Genomic DNA, 16826 nt, shown 5'->3' with positions numbered 1-16826 from the left:
TGACAAAGCTGTAATTTTGTATGCTTTCCAGATATCTTAAGATAAAAAAAGAAAATGTATCTTTTCCCCGTGCTGCTTGACTCCAGATCAGTTCCCTTTCTGTCGAAACACCAGAGGAAAAGGCAGCATGATGGTCAACCATGTGTTTAGGGAACAGAGATTGCTGTTTTTCATTACACAGGCACTTGGGGGTACCTGAAGTATGAAGGCCAACCAAGAGAAGCCAAATCTATTCTCGGTCCCATTGATCTACAAGGAAAATAATTCCATAGAGGTGCTGCTATGGAGGAAGTAATACTTCCAGGGAGAGGTGGATCACAGTATTTCTCATCAGAGCTATGTATATAGCACTGTTCTCCAAGATATGTAGGCTCATCGTGCTCAGAGTGTGCATAGGCTCAGAATCTGCCCAGAAAGCAAAACCACCTTGAAGCTTTGTCACCCAGTCGTGGTGTCTTCTTGTCCCCGTGAACCTCTGCAGGCACACAATAATCACATTTTTGTGGATTTCACATGACCCAGGTGGCTCCTTATTTTCCATTTCACTGAAACTTCATCTCATAATTTAAGAGGTGAACAATTGGAAAATGTTGTCTCTGACATTATTAAAATGCATTCACTAACAAAGACATTAACAGTTGAACACCAAGAGAACATAAATATGTAACATGCATGTTTGTATGTAACATAAATGTGAAACTCAGTGGATTCTTCAATCCTGAACAAAATTTCTCTAAGATAACTTAATAGAATTTAATTACACATTTAAAAATTTTAGATTTACTCAATTTATGTGTGACTTTTATTTTGTTTTTTTTTTTTGTCTACATGTATGTACGTGTATGCACCATGCACCATGGAGGTCGGAAGATGATGTTAAAGATCGAATTGGACTTGTAGGTGGTTGTGAAGCACCATGTGGGTCCTGGGGACGACACCTAGGTACTCAGGGAGATCAGCAAATGCTCGTAATCACTGAGCCATGGCTCCGGCTCTAAATGTTATTCTTTTCAAATATGTCAGACCCTTCGGTAGCCTACCTTTAAGAATGTCTTCTGCATTTCTTTAGCTGCTTCTCTGCCATTCTGTATTCCTCAGTTGAGAATTCTTTGTTTCGCTCTGTACCTTTTTTTTTTTAATATAGTTATTTGTTTTTCTGGAGTCTAACTTCTTAAGTTCTTTGTATATATTGAACAATTGCACTCTATAAAATGTAGGGTTGGTAAAGATATTTTCCCAATCTGTTGGTTGCCGTTTTGTCCTATGGACAGTGTCCTTGGAGTTACAGAAGCTTTGCAATTTTATGAGGTTCCCTTTGTCAATTCTTGATCTTAGAGCACAAGTCACTGATGTTTTAGGAAAATTCCCCCTCTACCCATGTGTTCAAGGTTTTTCTCCACTTTCTCTTCTATTAGCTTCAGTATCTGGTTTTATGTAGAGGTCCTTGATCCACTTGGACCTGAGCTTTGTACAGGGAGATAAGAATGGATCAATTTGCATTCTTCTACATATTGACTGCCAGTTGAACCAGCACCATTTGTAGAAAATGCTGTCCTTTTTCCACTGGATGATGGTTTTAGCTCCTTTGTCAAAAATCAAGAGACCATAGGTATGTGGGTTCATTTCTAGATCTTCAATTCTATTCCATCTACCTGTCTGACATTGTACCTGTACCATGCAGTTTTTATCACAATTGCTCTGTAGTACAGTTTGAAGTCAGGAATGGTGATTCCACCAGAAGTTCTTTTATTGTTGAGAATAGTTTTTGCTATCCTGGCTATTTTGTTATTCCAGGTGAATTTGGAAATTGTTCTTTCTAACTCTATGAAGAATTGGTTTGGAATTTTGATGGGGATTGCATTGAATCTGTAGATTGCTTTTGTTAAGATGGCCATTTTTACTATATTAATCCTGCCAATTTATGTGAAGGAATGCAAATCAATACAACCCTGAGATTCTACCTCACACCAGTCAGAAAGGCTAAGATCAAAAACTCAGGTGACAGCAGATGCTGGCAAGGATGTGGAGAAAGAGGAACACTCCTCCGTTGTTGGTGGGGTTGCAAGCTGGTACAACTACTCTGGAAATCACTCTGGCAGTTCCTTAGAAAATTGGACATAGTACTACCAGAAGATCCAGCAATACCACTCCTGGGCATATACCCAGAAGATGCTCCAACAGGTAATAAGGACACATGCTCCACTATGTTCATAGCAGCCTTATTTATAATAGCCAGAAGATGTAAGCAACCCAGATGTCCTTCAACAGAGGAATAGTTACAGAAAATGTGGTACATTTACACAATGGAATACTACTCAACTATTAAAAACAATGATTTTATGAAATTCTTAGGCAAATGGATGGATCTGGAGGATATCATCCTGAGTGAGGTAACCCAATCACAAAAGAACACACATGGTATGTACTCACAGGTAAGTGGATATTAGCCCAGAAGCTCGGAATACCCAAGATACAATTCACAAACCACATGAAACTCTAGAAGGAAGACCAAAGTGTGGATACTTCTATCCATCTTAGAAGAGGGAACAAAACACCCATGTAAGGAGTTACAGAGACAAAGTGTGGAATAGAGACTGAAGAAATGACCATCTAGAGACTGACTCACCTGGTGATCCATCCCATTTACAATCACCAAACCCAGACACTGTTGTGGATGCCAACAAGTGCTTGCTGACAGGAGTCTGATATAGCTGTCTCCTGAGAGGTTTGGCCAGTGCCTGACAAATACAGAGGTAGATGTTCACAGCCATCCATTGTACTGAGCACAGGGTCCCAAGTGGAGAAGCTAGAAAAAGGACCCAAGGAGCTGAAGGGCTTGCAGCTCCATAGGAGAAACAACAATATGAAATAGCCAGTACCTGAGAGCTCCCAGGGACTAAACCACCAACCAAAGAGCACACATGGTGGGACTTATGGCTCCAGCTGCATATGCAGCAGAGGATGGCCTAGTTGGACATCAGTGGAAGGAGAGGCCCTTTGTCCTATGAAAGCTCTATGCCCCAGTATAGGGGAAGGCCAAGTCCAGGAAGTGGGAGTGGGTGGGTTGGTGACTTAGGGGAGGGGGAGGGACTAGGGGGAAGGTGTTTTTTGGAAGGGAAACCAAGAAAGGGGATAGCATTTGAAATGTAAATAAAGAAACTATCTAATAAAAAAAGAACATATTGTGCAACGTGTCAGGTTAGGATACAGTCATTGAATTTTTATCTCCATTTCTCTACACCACATAGAATCACAGAGCTAAATAGAGCTACAGATCCAAGCTGCTTTACTATTCCCATGATGCTGCTGGCAGACCTCACACTGACACAGCTATTGGGGAGGAAGATATGAAGCATCAGTTACCTTCTGAGATCTACTGAGGAGAAGTCTGCACACCACAAGGATAGGCTAGGGGTTGTCCCTACTATAATTTGTGCACTAAAAAGCAAGCTCTTAGTTATAACCCAAGTGAGCCTCACCCCAACAATGATCATTTGATGATAGAGATAAATATAGAAAAGTAACAACATATTGCCGTGACGTGAATACTCTAGGCTACTAGCCAACGAGGTTTATTTTCACAGAGGGCCAGGGACTAGCCATCTTGGGTCTTTCAGACCAAGAGATAAAATAGAGACTGCCTTGTAGATCCTGTACCTCTATGTTATTTTTTGAAACTATATCCATTTAAAATAAGATAAAACTTCATCCATTTAAAATAACCACGGACTGATAAGTACAGTTGATACAATGTGTAAGATAATAAAATACGGATGCCCGGCTGGATGTAGCTCCTTGGCTGGGGTTCACTGAACCCTGGCACAGGTTTCCACATGCGCATGGTTGGATGTGAAGAAGATGGTATTCTGATATACACTCCAGTGACAGAAATTCCAAATCGTGCAAAATTAAGTATTACTTTATTTTGCTTTTGTGCATTTGTGTGGTCTAATGATAAATCCCCAGATCCATAAATGTGTGACTAGATAGTAGACAAGAAGGTAGATGGAGTTTATTTTTTTTGGGGGGGGAGGCATCTGGGAGGGTGGTGCCAGGGATGATGTCAAAGATGGGTTATTTATTCAACTAGACAAGAAGCCAGGGGTATTTACAGATTTTTTTTTCTGATAATTCACAGTGCTATACATTAGCTTTTATAAACATTAAATGATTTATGACAATTTAAAGTTTGGGTGGAGTATTACTTTAAGGTGTTGGTGATACTTTTTGAGATAAATGACATCCAGTTGAATATTCAAAGTTCCACTTAATTAATAGTTTAGGTAGAAAAGATTCTTTTGTGATTAAGTAGAGCTGGGGAAAAAAACCATGGGCCTCAACTCCTAGCTGAGCCTTCATCCAAGATTTCCTGATGAGCACAATAAAAATCTGCCCCACCCACCTCCCTGGACCACAGCAGTCGTTAGTGAGAAAGGTCTGTGCCCCTGCCTCCCTCTGCTCTGGACTTTCAGTACAGTGACTCAGAGAGAACTTGGAAATACATTTTAAAATGTGTTTCTTTCTTCCTTCCTTTTCTTTCTTTCTTTCTTTCTTTCTTTCTTTCTTTCTTTCTTTCTTTCTTTCTTCTCCCTTTCCTTCTTTCTTTTTTCGTTCTTTCATTCATTCTTTCTTATTTATTTATTTGCATCTCAAATGCTGCCCCCCACTATCATTAGCCCATCCCAAGTCCCTCCTCCCCCCCCCTCCCCACACCCCTCCCCTTACCCCCTCACTCTTAAGCTCTTGGAACATTTTACACTAGCACCTTTGGCTAAAGGAATAGCTAAGAAGACAGTGCCTTGGTCCACAGAGCTGTATCTGTGCTGATTCCAATCAGGGCTCACATTAACTTAAAGAGGCCGTTGTGCCTTTATCATTCCTTTATCTCTGTGCTGTGACATGCGTTCATAACTAGTGACATGAACAGTCAAGGAAGGCTTTGTGGTTCAGAGGTGTTGGGGGACAGCCTCAGACAGTGCACTTGATCAATGTCACCACCAGTGTCGAGAGCTGGTCATTACTTCCCAGCAGATTTATGGCCGGGGTCAAAGCCAATTACTTTCTCCTCCTCCTCTAGCCCCGGCTGCAGCGGGTTTTAATCTTTTTCTTATGTTTTCTCTCTTGCTTGGGGCCTGGCTGAGGACCTCACTAGTGTTGCTATTTGTGTGGTAAGGTTAATTAATATGATGACCGACATATTAGAAACTGTCAGATCATGACAGATGAAGATGGTTATCCCACGTGCCCCAAACAACCCAAATGCCATCATCATCCACTCCGCTTTCCAATTTTTATAGCAACCCTGTTAATGAATATTCACCTCCCATAACGATGTCTGTTTCTGTCTCAACCATTCAGTTGCCAATGCTTCATGCCAATTACATATAACCACTTCTCCACAGCATTTTTTAGATGTTCCTGTGTACCAGTCTCAGCAATACAGGTCTTAAGTTGCAAGTCTCCAATACGAAATGGCTACTGATTATGATCATCCAGTATGACTATCCTGTAAACTTTTCATGAGTGAAAGGCACCTATGATGTTCTAGGACATTCATAACTGTGGGCATGAATGGAATTGATCATGAGGACCAACCTGTCCTTTGAATGAATGACGGGATGAAGGCTAGGCAGGAAGCCCAGACATCTGAGTGGGGAAGCTATGGGCCACTGTCTGTGGATTCAGACCCTCTTTTTTATTGAAAATAGTTTCTTCTCTCATACATCCAGACCACAGTTTTCCCCTCCCTCTCCTCCTCCCAGAGCAGCCATCTCTTTACTCCCAGATTCACTCGCTCTCCATTTCCCTTCAGAAAGGAGCAGACCTCTCTCTAGGAGACGGCAGCCAAACACATCAAAACAAGATACAATAAGACGGTGACAAGCCTCATATTGAGGCCAGACAAGGCAACCCAATAAGGGGAAAAGAGGCCAAAAAGCAGGCAAAAGATATATCTTAATGAAATTTCTGGGTTTTTTCCTTCCAATTTACTTACTTATTTTGGGTACATGTGTGGTGGGCTAAGTATCTCATTCCCGGGATCTAGGAGTGAACTCAGGTCTTAAGGTTGAGCTGCAAGTCAGTTACCCACAAGCCATTTTTCCAGTACAAATTTCTCTCTCTTTTTAATGCATCAGGAGGGCTCATCAAAGTATGGAGTCAGTTTCTCCTAGGAATTAGGTCTCAGCTTCTAACCCATCATTCATTTTCTTCAGCTTTTCCTGTCTCCTCTGTTTTCCTCCTGCGTTTGGATTCTAAACTCTCAGGCTTCCCCTCAAAACCATCTCCTGGCTAAAGCACAGAAGTAGCTATTGTCTCAATGAGTCCATGAGAACGGTGGGTCTCTATCTGGCCCCTTTTGTCAGTGGAATCTTACCACTGAGTCACTCTACGAATCTCTTTGTGCTCCATGAGCACACACACAATGCTTTCCTTTGGAAACCCAGGTTTATTGCAAATCTATGGATTTCTTGCTATGAGACAGTCAAGTCTCATTACACTGCTGACATGGCAGGGATTGAATGGAAGTCCTTATACATGTGAACCTCATTGTTGAGAGAGAGAGAGAGAGAGAGAGAGAGAGAGAATACACAAATGAGGCCAGTGAGATAGGTTAGTGGGTACAGGCTCTTGCTACCAAAGCTCATGATATCAAGTTGTTCCTCAGGTCCACATGGGAGAACAGGAGAAGTAAAATAAACGTCATTTAAAAAAAAATCTATGAGAGACAGTATAGTTCAGTGGTTAGGGAAGGGAAGGGTGTGTCTCTGAGGAGTTAGAGGAGGTAACTGAAAGCAATCAAAAATACATTGTACAGAATTCTCAAACAACCAATTTCTCAAATTATTCTAATAAGTGAAAAGAGAAGTTGGGATTCCTGACTCCGCGTGTAAAAGCCAGAGGTTGCTTTTAAACCCTTTCATTTGTTTATGTGCATGCCTGCCTGTAGTCATATTCTCAAAAAAGATCTGTGACCTCAGTTAAGCAGGCAGAGGATTCAAGAGCAACAGTGCTCCAAGCAGAAGGAAGAAGCCCGCTCTGGACTCCCTCCCCCTCTTCAGGATCAAGCAGCCATTCCAACCTCGGCTTCTTGCTAGGAAGGAACTCACGCAGCTTATTTACAGTTCTCAAAACCCATTTCCTTGCGTGATTCGTTCTAACCCTATAAAAATGACTGGGAGAGAGTTATTATCATTGCAGGGCTTTACAGAGGAGAAATTGGGGTTCCGAGAAGCTAAGTGGCTTATGGGTCGTCATATGTCTGCTCTAGCGCCAGGCCCATCCCTAACTCATGACCCAGAATTTCACATCATTAAATGCTTTCAAATCAGTTTTGTGATTGACTCAGATCAACTCCAGCTGGGGGCGTACCCCTCTCATACCGATCACTACAAACCCACACGATAGCTCATTCCTGCCTGTCCCTTCCCTGTCCTCAATTCTTTTAATATTAGACTTATTTATCTACTTGTGTGCATGAGGTATAATATTATCCTGAATTATTTACATGTGTAGAGGTCAGCAGGAAACTTGTAGGGTTGGTTCTCTCATCCACTGCACGGGCACTGGAGATAGCTGGAGGTCATTGGGCTTGGTAGGAAGTGGCTTTCCCCTAAGCCACCACAATGCCCACTCCCTTCTGCTCACTGTATGTCTTCCAGGCCCAAGGGTCTGACCTAGCTATTCTCCAGTTTCCAACAATAGTGCTCACCAATCTTGTGATCAGGTACCCAAAATAATTTAGAAAGCTTTTTCTTAAAATAAACTCTATAGAGTCCCAGCACTGCATGGAGACCCCACAGGTCCTGGGGGGGGGGAGCTCCTGGGAAGCCATATTTTAAGTGGTTTCTTGCATGATGCTGAAGCTATCCCATGGGCTAGCCTTATGAAACACTATACTTGAAGCAATGAACCACAAGCTCCAACATTTCTCCCTCAACCCCTAAAGCCTGAAGCTGAGAACCCCTTCAAAAAGGTCCAGCCTTGGCAAACCAAGTGTCACATGTTTTCTCTCATTTGCTGGTCCTGGGTTTTATAGAAATGTTCCATAGAATTCTATAGACTATCATCTATGCGTAGACGTGAAACTGTCTAGGGAACATTGGGGCTGATGGGAAGCAGGGTCAGATAAGGAAGTCGCAAGGAGTGGGGGAGAGTATGTTCAAAGTATAGCCTACAGTTAAAAAAATGGCCTGATATGACCCAGTATAATACAGTAAAATTAAACTGAAAGTTAAGACTCAGGCCAGCACCATGATGGTTCAGCTTGCTGGCAAACTGGGCATGTGCGTGTGTATTCATCCCAGGAACACGTTAGGAGGAGGTGAGAACCAAACCCTCCAAGCTGTCCACTGACCTCAACAGGTACACACACACACACACACACACACACACACACACACACACTTTTTGTTTAGCAAGAAAAAGGCCCTATAGTAATAGCTTGCAAGGATGGCCTATCTTGTATTTAGTTTTGGAAACAAATCATTTTATGCACATAACTACAGTAAGAGTTACTTTCAAAGGCACAAGGGCAAGGCAGTCACCAACCAACATCATCCTATCAGGTAAAGGCTAGAATAGACTCGACATCATATGCCTGTAATAGAATTGAGGGTGAATGTGACTCATCTACCTGGAGAAGTCAATACTTAATCAGAATTCAATGGGGTGTGTGTGTGTAGTATGTATGTATGTATGTATGTATGTATGTACAGTATGTGCATGGGTATAGCCGTATATGTGTAGCACATGTGTATGTGTGTGTAGTGTGTGTGTGTGTGCTCGCAAATCTTGCATTCAGGTACCCAAAATAATTTATATAGCATGGTGTATGTGTGTATATAGCATAGTGTATATGTATAGTGTGGTATATGTGTGTGTCCCATGTGTGTGTATGTAGTATGTGTGCACATATGTGTGTGTGTATATGTGCAGTGTATGTTTCTTTTTATGTGTATTCCTGCGTGTTTGTCTATGTGAGTGTGTGTGTGTGTGTGTGTAGGGGGGGTATTGTTCTCTCGTTGATTGATGGCTCAAGGATGGTACTTCAAATGAACATATCAGACACAAGAACACAACTAACTCTGTGCTTAACTCACAAGCTAAGGGCAGAATCATTTCCACTGGGAGAAGACAAAGATGCTATCAGGGATTTTAGCACTGAGTATAACAGAGAGGCCTATGGAAACGAGAGCACCTTATGCCTCACACTCTGGAAGTAGCCTTGATCCTTGGCTCCCACGAGCTAGAAAGTGAGGGCAGACCCGTTCCCAGAGACTGTGACTGTAACTGGGCCAGTGCTGCAGGAGAAGCTGCCTCCAGGACCTCAAGCCCATTTCCTTCTCCTACATTCTCTCCCAGTTCTACAGCTTTGGACCTGTCAGCCCCTTCAGCCTTATTACAACCCTGTCTTCGTCTGTGTGGTAAGACAGACACAGCAATGCCAAGCATACCCAGAGCTCTCAGATCCCGCTCTAGAATCTTCCAGAGACAGTTAGGCTGGTTGTACTTCTTGCCTAGAAAGAACAAGTCTTACCTTAGCCCTGACTGCTGGTTAGTGATCAACTCCTGTGAGCTTCACAGAACCCTGTGGGGAGGGGAACACAGGACAGACAAAAACAAGGCACTCTGCAGAGATCTTGTCTACATGATTAAGCGTTTCTGACTCTTAATTAATATACATCACAGTACCATGGTCACACAAATACTAACTTACCGGTATTCTAGTTTTACCTTTGTGGTTCATGATGCAATAGTGTCAGTTAGTGTGTGTACATTGGAGGTTTAGAACAAACAACACTTTTGTTGCAGTAACGAGTCTGAGCCTGCCATCCTTGGGCCAATCGGCTCATGATATCTCCATTGCTTATAGAAGCATGCTCACATGTTCCATGAGTTTTTCCTGCTGTGTATATTACTACCACCTCATAAAGAGAAGTCAGTGACGGTCCAAAGAAGTGACTTGACCCAAGTCAGGCACGGTGACCCAATGGGTAAGTTGTGTTTGCTCCCAGGAACACAGGTGAGCAGGAGTAACAGAGCCGTGAAGTCCTTGGGCAGCTCTATCATCCAAACACTCTCTACAGCCTAAGTGACAACAACTCCCAACCCAAACAGTGTCCCTGGAGTCCCACGCTTAGTCAATCACATCCTTCTATCTACTGGCAATAAGGAAGAGCACATGGAGAGAGGATAGGATTATTGCATGGAGCTATGGGGTGGGGGGTGGGGGGTCAGTGAATCACTATAGACTCAAAGGAGGGTCTGCTGACCTCTTCCTCCTTCTGTGAAGATGGTCTGATAGAGTTGTTCCTTTGGAGGTCTCATGAGGGTGTTCATAGCCGCTCAGATTTCATGATAATGGTTACCACGTCTTGCCAGGACAATAGCATTCTTCCAAATCTCCAAACACGAAGGCAACTCAAACAATCAATTTTACCTGCCGTAGGTGGTTCTTGCCGATTCATGAGTAATTTCATATACCCACAGAAGTGATCTGACAGAAGGAAACGCTGTCAGGATGTAGTTTACTATTTTTAGGATATGAATCATTCATAAACTTTGTTAATCTGACCAAGATTCAAGATAGACTTCAGTGTAGCACAGTAGGGAAAGCAAGAAAGCTTTTCAGAGCCACGGTTTAAAGACAGGACAGGACTACTCTGGGATCTGGGCTACAATTCTTGCTATAAAGGAATTTTTCTGATTAATTTCTGGGCAGCCATGTGGACCCCAGAGTGTCCTCTTTCCTCCGATATCCTCTTATTGACTTATGTCTGGACCAGTGTTTACAGAACTCTTAATTTGTTTCCTGGCTTTTGGATGTAGGATGGGGGATTACATTGTGGGGGGACCCATTTTCATCAGCCTCCGTTTATCTTCATGCAGAACTGGTCAAGACTGGAAGTTCTGAGGCGGGGCGGGTGGAATAATTCCCTGAGCAATAAAGTCTCTAGCACACAGCAGCGCTCACCACAGAGGTGGGCAGCTCCTGCCAGGCAGAGGCAGAAGATAAGTCAGAAACTGGTATTTATTTATGACAATAGTAGAAAGATGGCTGAGGTTTGTTATTTTTTTTTTAAAGCCCCTTTAGAAATGTGTGACAATGTCTTTTGTGAGCGTTTGGTATGAGAATGTGGGCATGCCTCTGCATAGGGACCCAGAGCTTCTGTCTCAGCTGCGTTCGGTAAGGCTGAGTCAGTCTGAGAGCTTAAGCAGACATCATTGTGCGAGAGGCGGCTGGCACAGCTGAAAGGACTCCGGCACCTGGAGGAGAAAGTGCCCCGCTCAAAGGACATTTTCTGTCCCCTCGCTATCATAAATATACACAGGCTTTGAAGCCGGGGATAATCTGTGGAATTTCACAATGCTGACAAAGAAACAGCTTTCCCGTAGGATTGTGCACTGAAAGGCTCCAGCATTTTAACACGGATTTGTTCTCTTGCAAAACGAGTAATTGCCTTGCCTAGATTGCCTCCTTCCTTCCATTTTTCCGTATGCTTGTTTAAACTTTCTGATGAATACTTTTATAAACATTTGAATTGGGGAGATTATCCCCAAAGCAGCTTTGTGCCTACATTCTGTGTCTTGCTCACATTTGGGGAGAATACCAAGTCACAGAGATGGAGTTTTTCCGAAGCCCCTGTCTATGCAGCCCTCAGATAGCAGACCACAGATATGGGATGTTGTCCAGATGTGGCACAGAGTGTGCATGTGCAAATCTGGCAGTCGAGAGGCTGAGGTAGGCCAGTCAAATTGATGAAATATCATGGAACATAGCAGATGTGGGGTTACGAGAAAGACTAAATCCTGATTTTTTTTTAAAAAGAAGGAAAGAAAGAATCAACGCTCTCAAGTTCCAGGTAGCTAAGACGTGCAGTTTTTAAAACTGCCCCGTGTTCATGGGTGCACGGAAAGGCTGAGCAGCCTGTAGAATTAGAACAAAGTGCAGGTATGAAGAGGAAGAGGAAGCTGTATTTTCACCCCAGAGACTAAAATATAAACCACCAAGTTGAGATTGATATGACTTCTTTTTTCTTTAAGATCTGTATTATTTTTATGAACACACATAAGTGCAGTGCTCAGGATGGCCAGAAGAGGGCACCAGATCTCCTAGAGCTGGAGTCAAAGGCTGTTGTTAGTTTATCTACATGATTGCTGGGAACACAACCCTGGTCCCCAGAAAATAACAACAGCTCTTCACAGCTGAGCTCTCTCTCCAGCGGGATGGTGTACTTCCTAAGGTCAATGTGCAACCCATTTGTCCAAACTTTGTCCGAAAAATAAGAAAACTTATTTTCTAGACTGATGAAGAATTCAGTAGCAGGTTTCCCGCAAGACTCTGTCGGGAGTTCAGATGTGTTTAGAGAAAGCAACGATCGAGATGCTGTGGGAAGAATAGCGAGTCATCCTGAAGGGTTGAGCCGAGGACCAAGATGCATCTATTCTCTTCAAAGGAGCTACTGTGGTGCACAGCATCAGGACCAAGGTGCACAGTCTGATGGGTATCAAACCCCAGCAATGCCCGCCCAGTCTTTTCTTAAATGGGGAAGCTTTTTCTTTTTATCTGAGGTATATTAATTTGTGCCATCATCAAGGGGCAGGAGTAACTATGGAGATAATCGGTAGAAACCATTTTCATCAAAGTCCATCAACAGTTTGCTGTTTTGCCAATCAAGTTAACATTGTGTTTTTTATGAAGAAGTGTGTGTGTGTGTGTGTGTGTGTGTGTGTGTGTGTAAGGATAGTGTTTTAAGATACACAGAGATATCCCACATTTTATACCTGCTGGTTTTATTTTTCAGGAAAACAATTTTACTTACAGTAATATTAAAAGAGAAAAAAATTGAAATCAAACTTACCTGTGGAAATTTTTATCAAGATTATAAGAATCCCTAAGTAGCCTCCAATCTCAAGACTTTTCCTTTGATGAAATTATCTTCACTGATGGTCAAAGCATTAAACAGCGATGTAGCACTGAAGATGCCGGTGTCTACAGAACATAGGTGGGCAAGGAGGAGGAGTGTGCTAGCAGGGGGTGGGGTGGGGGGAAGAAGACCCACCACTCCCCTTTCCACATGTAACTGCAGCCCCCAGTCTGTGCAACAATCAGCCACTCAACATAACTCCTTGTATCACTGCAACAAATAGTTTAAAATTATTAAAAAAAATCAAAGCAGAGGTATGGGACTTGGTGAGTTTACCTTTGCGAGTTTACCTTTGCTGACCGTCAGTGTACACTTTTTAAAAGAGTTGTCCTGTCTACAGAGAAGACTTTGGGACTTCTGGCCAGTCTTAACCTCCCCGTCTCATTACTGAAAGGGAAGAGAAAGCCGTGCCTGGTCTGGGGAAGCAATTACTGCATCCCTGTGACTTGACCAGGAGGTCATAGACCCTGTTAAAACAGAAGTAAACATAGAAACAAGATTCCTGTAATTGTCTTTGGAGAAAAAAAAAAAAGCAATCTAGTGAACTTTCCCAGCGATGCATAGCATTGTTTTGATTTCCCATATTCATCCATTTCTCCCAAGAAGGTTGGAGAAATACAGAAGCTACACGTGGAATTTTGTTTGCTTGCTTCATTTAGTTGTTAACATGGGATCCCCTGGAGTCCAAATGAAATTGTCCTTGCCCAGTGAGTGTATACTGAAAGTCCCCCTCTTATGGCCAGAGGAGAAAGAAAGCATCCTTCTCAAACTTGCCTGCGTCCCCCAGCCTCTATTTTGCTAAGCAGTGAGGTGTCTTGGCAAGGATGCTGATGCCCAAGGTCTTAGAGCATCCCCATCCTCCTCTGGAGCCCTCCTGTGCATCTCCATATTGCTCTGTGGTGGTGAATGAACGCATTCTTTGTCGAGATAATTGTGTTGGTAAAGGTTTGATGTAGCCATTTACGGCTAAAGGGACGTATTTACTTTGTCACATAAAGTAGGTGGGGCCGCTTTCCCCAGCCACAGTCTGCTAATAAAATTGTGTCTCTCTTCATTAAGTGCATGTTGTTACTTGTTAATGCTTCTCTATCAGTAAAAAGGTTTAACCCTTTATCCTACCTGAAGCATAAGAACTATAAGTAGGGTGGGGGTGCGGAGGGACACACGGATGTGCCACGAAGTAGACAAGGAAGTGTCTTACTTTAACGACTAATTTAATACTAACCCGGCTTTCCCAAGCCTTCCTGCCTTTCTTTTCTCTTCCTTTCCATCTTCTTAGCCTGCCTAATGAGGTTTTATTAGAGTTGGCAGAAGGAGAGTGGAGGCTTTTACCTGGAACTTAGATTAATGGCTGCTGAATACGGAAGGAAACCTTTTAGTTCATAGCAACCTCAGACTCTTCATTAGGGGGACACAACTGGCTAAATTGGCTTGCCGATGATAGAATCTCTGGTGTGGGGGTAAAACATGTGAAAGGCAGCACACATCGCCTGTGAAGAGCTCGCTAAAAGTTGCCACCAGTGGCCGTCTAGCTAGCTGTTTATCCTCTGTCCTCTGCATTTATTACACAGGATCTGTGAACTGTTCATGAGATATGAAAGCAAGACTGAACACTGGTGACTACACCCTACATGCCTGAGACCTGCAGGATCCGGTTCCTGTGGGGTATGAGGATCCCCTCATTGCATCATATTCTCAAAATGGAGAAGCTGAGGTCTAGAGGACTGAGGGTCCCGTGGATGAAATAAGAGCCAAAGTAGAGTAGAACCCAAATCTTCAGAATTGTCACTACAGGGACTCTCTATGGCATTAGACATTGCAACAATGTGTGAGGATTGGTGTTACTTAACAACTTGACAGACTCTAGAGTCACCTGAAAGATGGTGGTGGCTGTGGTATGTAATCTGGATTGTATTAACTGAGGTGGGAAGGTCAGCTCACTGTGGGTGGTGACGTTCACTGCCTGAGGCCCTGGACTGTGTAAGAGGAGAAGGGGAGCTGCCCTCACTATGCAGTGGTCACCCTGTTCCAGTCTGTGGACGTGAGATCATCAGGGGCTTCGAACTCCCTCTGCCTCCATTCCTCACCATGATACACCGTGCCCTTCAACAGTGAGCCACATAAGCCGTTTCCTCCTCAGACTGACTCTGTCACATTATTGTATCACACAACAGGCAGAGGAAGTGAGGGAGAATAGAAAGAGAAAAGCCACAATGGCCAGGCATTCCGTTACACGTGCTGCAGCAGACACCAGGCTGTCCACCGCGTGCCTCATCTCACCCTTCACCAGGCACCAGCTGTGCCCAGGTCACAGTGAAAAAACAACCTGAAGGGCTGAATGAGTGCCCAGGATTTCCTAGAGGTCTTTGTGACCCTGGAAGCAAGAACTATCCAGGAGACATCTTTTAGATTAGGTCCATACTTTAGATTCATAAATATGTAAGTCATTAATGACGACTTACAATATTTTTAACTCCCTCCGTGGAGAGTGGATATATCAGAGGCGCCAATGGGCTCTTGAACACCCTGGAGGTCCAGAATTTCTCAGTTCTGATGGTCATGCACAGTACCTTTGCAATAAATACAGGGAACACAGGCAGCCGGCTGACAGCCACTCAACATTGCTCCTCAGTGTGCTCTTCACAGGCAATGTGCTGCCTTTCATGCATTTTATACAACTACCTGAGACACTAACACCTTCACACCAACTTCAGAGCCTGCCTCTAGGTGCTCATCACATGGTTAAACGCAAGCCTGTGGAGAACGTTGCACGTGCAAACCAAATCTTCTCCAGCGACTCCACTTGGCTCCTAGGGTTTGTATTTGGAATAATGTGAGCTGACTTCCTGGACTCTGTCGGCTGTGGTGTAACCTGGGATGGCTGCTTCAGGTTCAGTGTGGCACAGTGCAGGCAACACACACAGCGGCTGGAGAGATGGTTCGATGATGAGGGCACTTGCTGCAAAGCACGGAGACCTGAATTCAAATCCCAGCATCTACCTACAGAGATCCAGGTATGGCCATGCACACCTGAAATGCCAGCGTGTGTGAGACAGAGTCAGCAGGATGACTGAGGCTTACTGAGTGTAGGCCCAGCTCTGGGGTTATCAGCAAGAGGCTCTGTCTCAAAGAACAAGGTAGAGAGTCACAGAGGAAGACACCTCACATACCACATGTATATGCACATAAAAAGCAGGGACACACACACAGAGACAAATATACACTCACAGACACACACACACACAGTCACACACAGAAACACACAAAAACACACAGAGAGACAAAAATACACACACAGACACACACATGCATACAGACACACACGCACACAGACATACACACACATACACATACACACATAGTCACACACACAGATACATACACAGACACAGACACACAGACACACACACACACACACACAGAGTCCCACCCACATATATAAGAAGATCGCAAAAAAGAAAATCACAGGAACCCTACATAAAATTCAGGGCCATTTCCAAAAACAAAAACAACAACAAACAAACAAACAGACATTAACCTAAAAATGATTCTATTGAGACAATAGCAGCATCACACTGCACAGTTCTTTTCTAAGTTCTCCTCCACCCTGTATCAGAATGTGCTGAGAGGAGAACTCATTTTCATGGCATATCTATCCCTGGAACTAATTTTCATCCAAAGAAAGAATGATAGGAAGAAAGACAGAAAGAGAGAGAAAGAGAGAGAAGAAGGAAGAAAGAAGAAAGAACCAGAAAGAACAGAGGAAAGAAAGGAAAAACAAGAAAGAAAGAAAAAAAGAAAGAAAGAAAGAAAGGGAGAAAGAAAGAAAGAAAGAAAGAAAGAAAGAAAGAAAGAAAGAAAGAAAGAAAGAAAGGAAGGAAGGAAGGAAGGAAGGAA

The sequence above is a fragment of the Mus caroli genome, chromosome 2 (assembly GCF_900094665.2).
Source record: "Mus caroli chromosome 2, CAROLI_EIJ_v1.1, whole genome shotgun sequence".
In the NCBI taxonomy this organism is placed as follows: domain Eukaryota; kingdom Metazoa; phylum Chordata; class Mammalia; order Rodentia; family Muridae; genus Mus; species Mus caroli.
Note: the sequence above shows the minus strand (reverse complement) of the source record.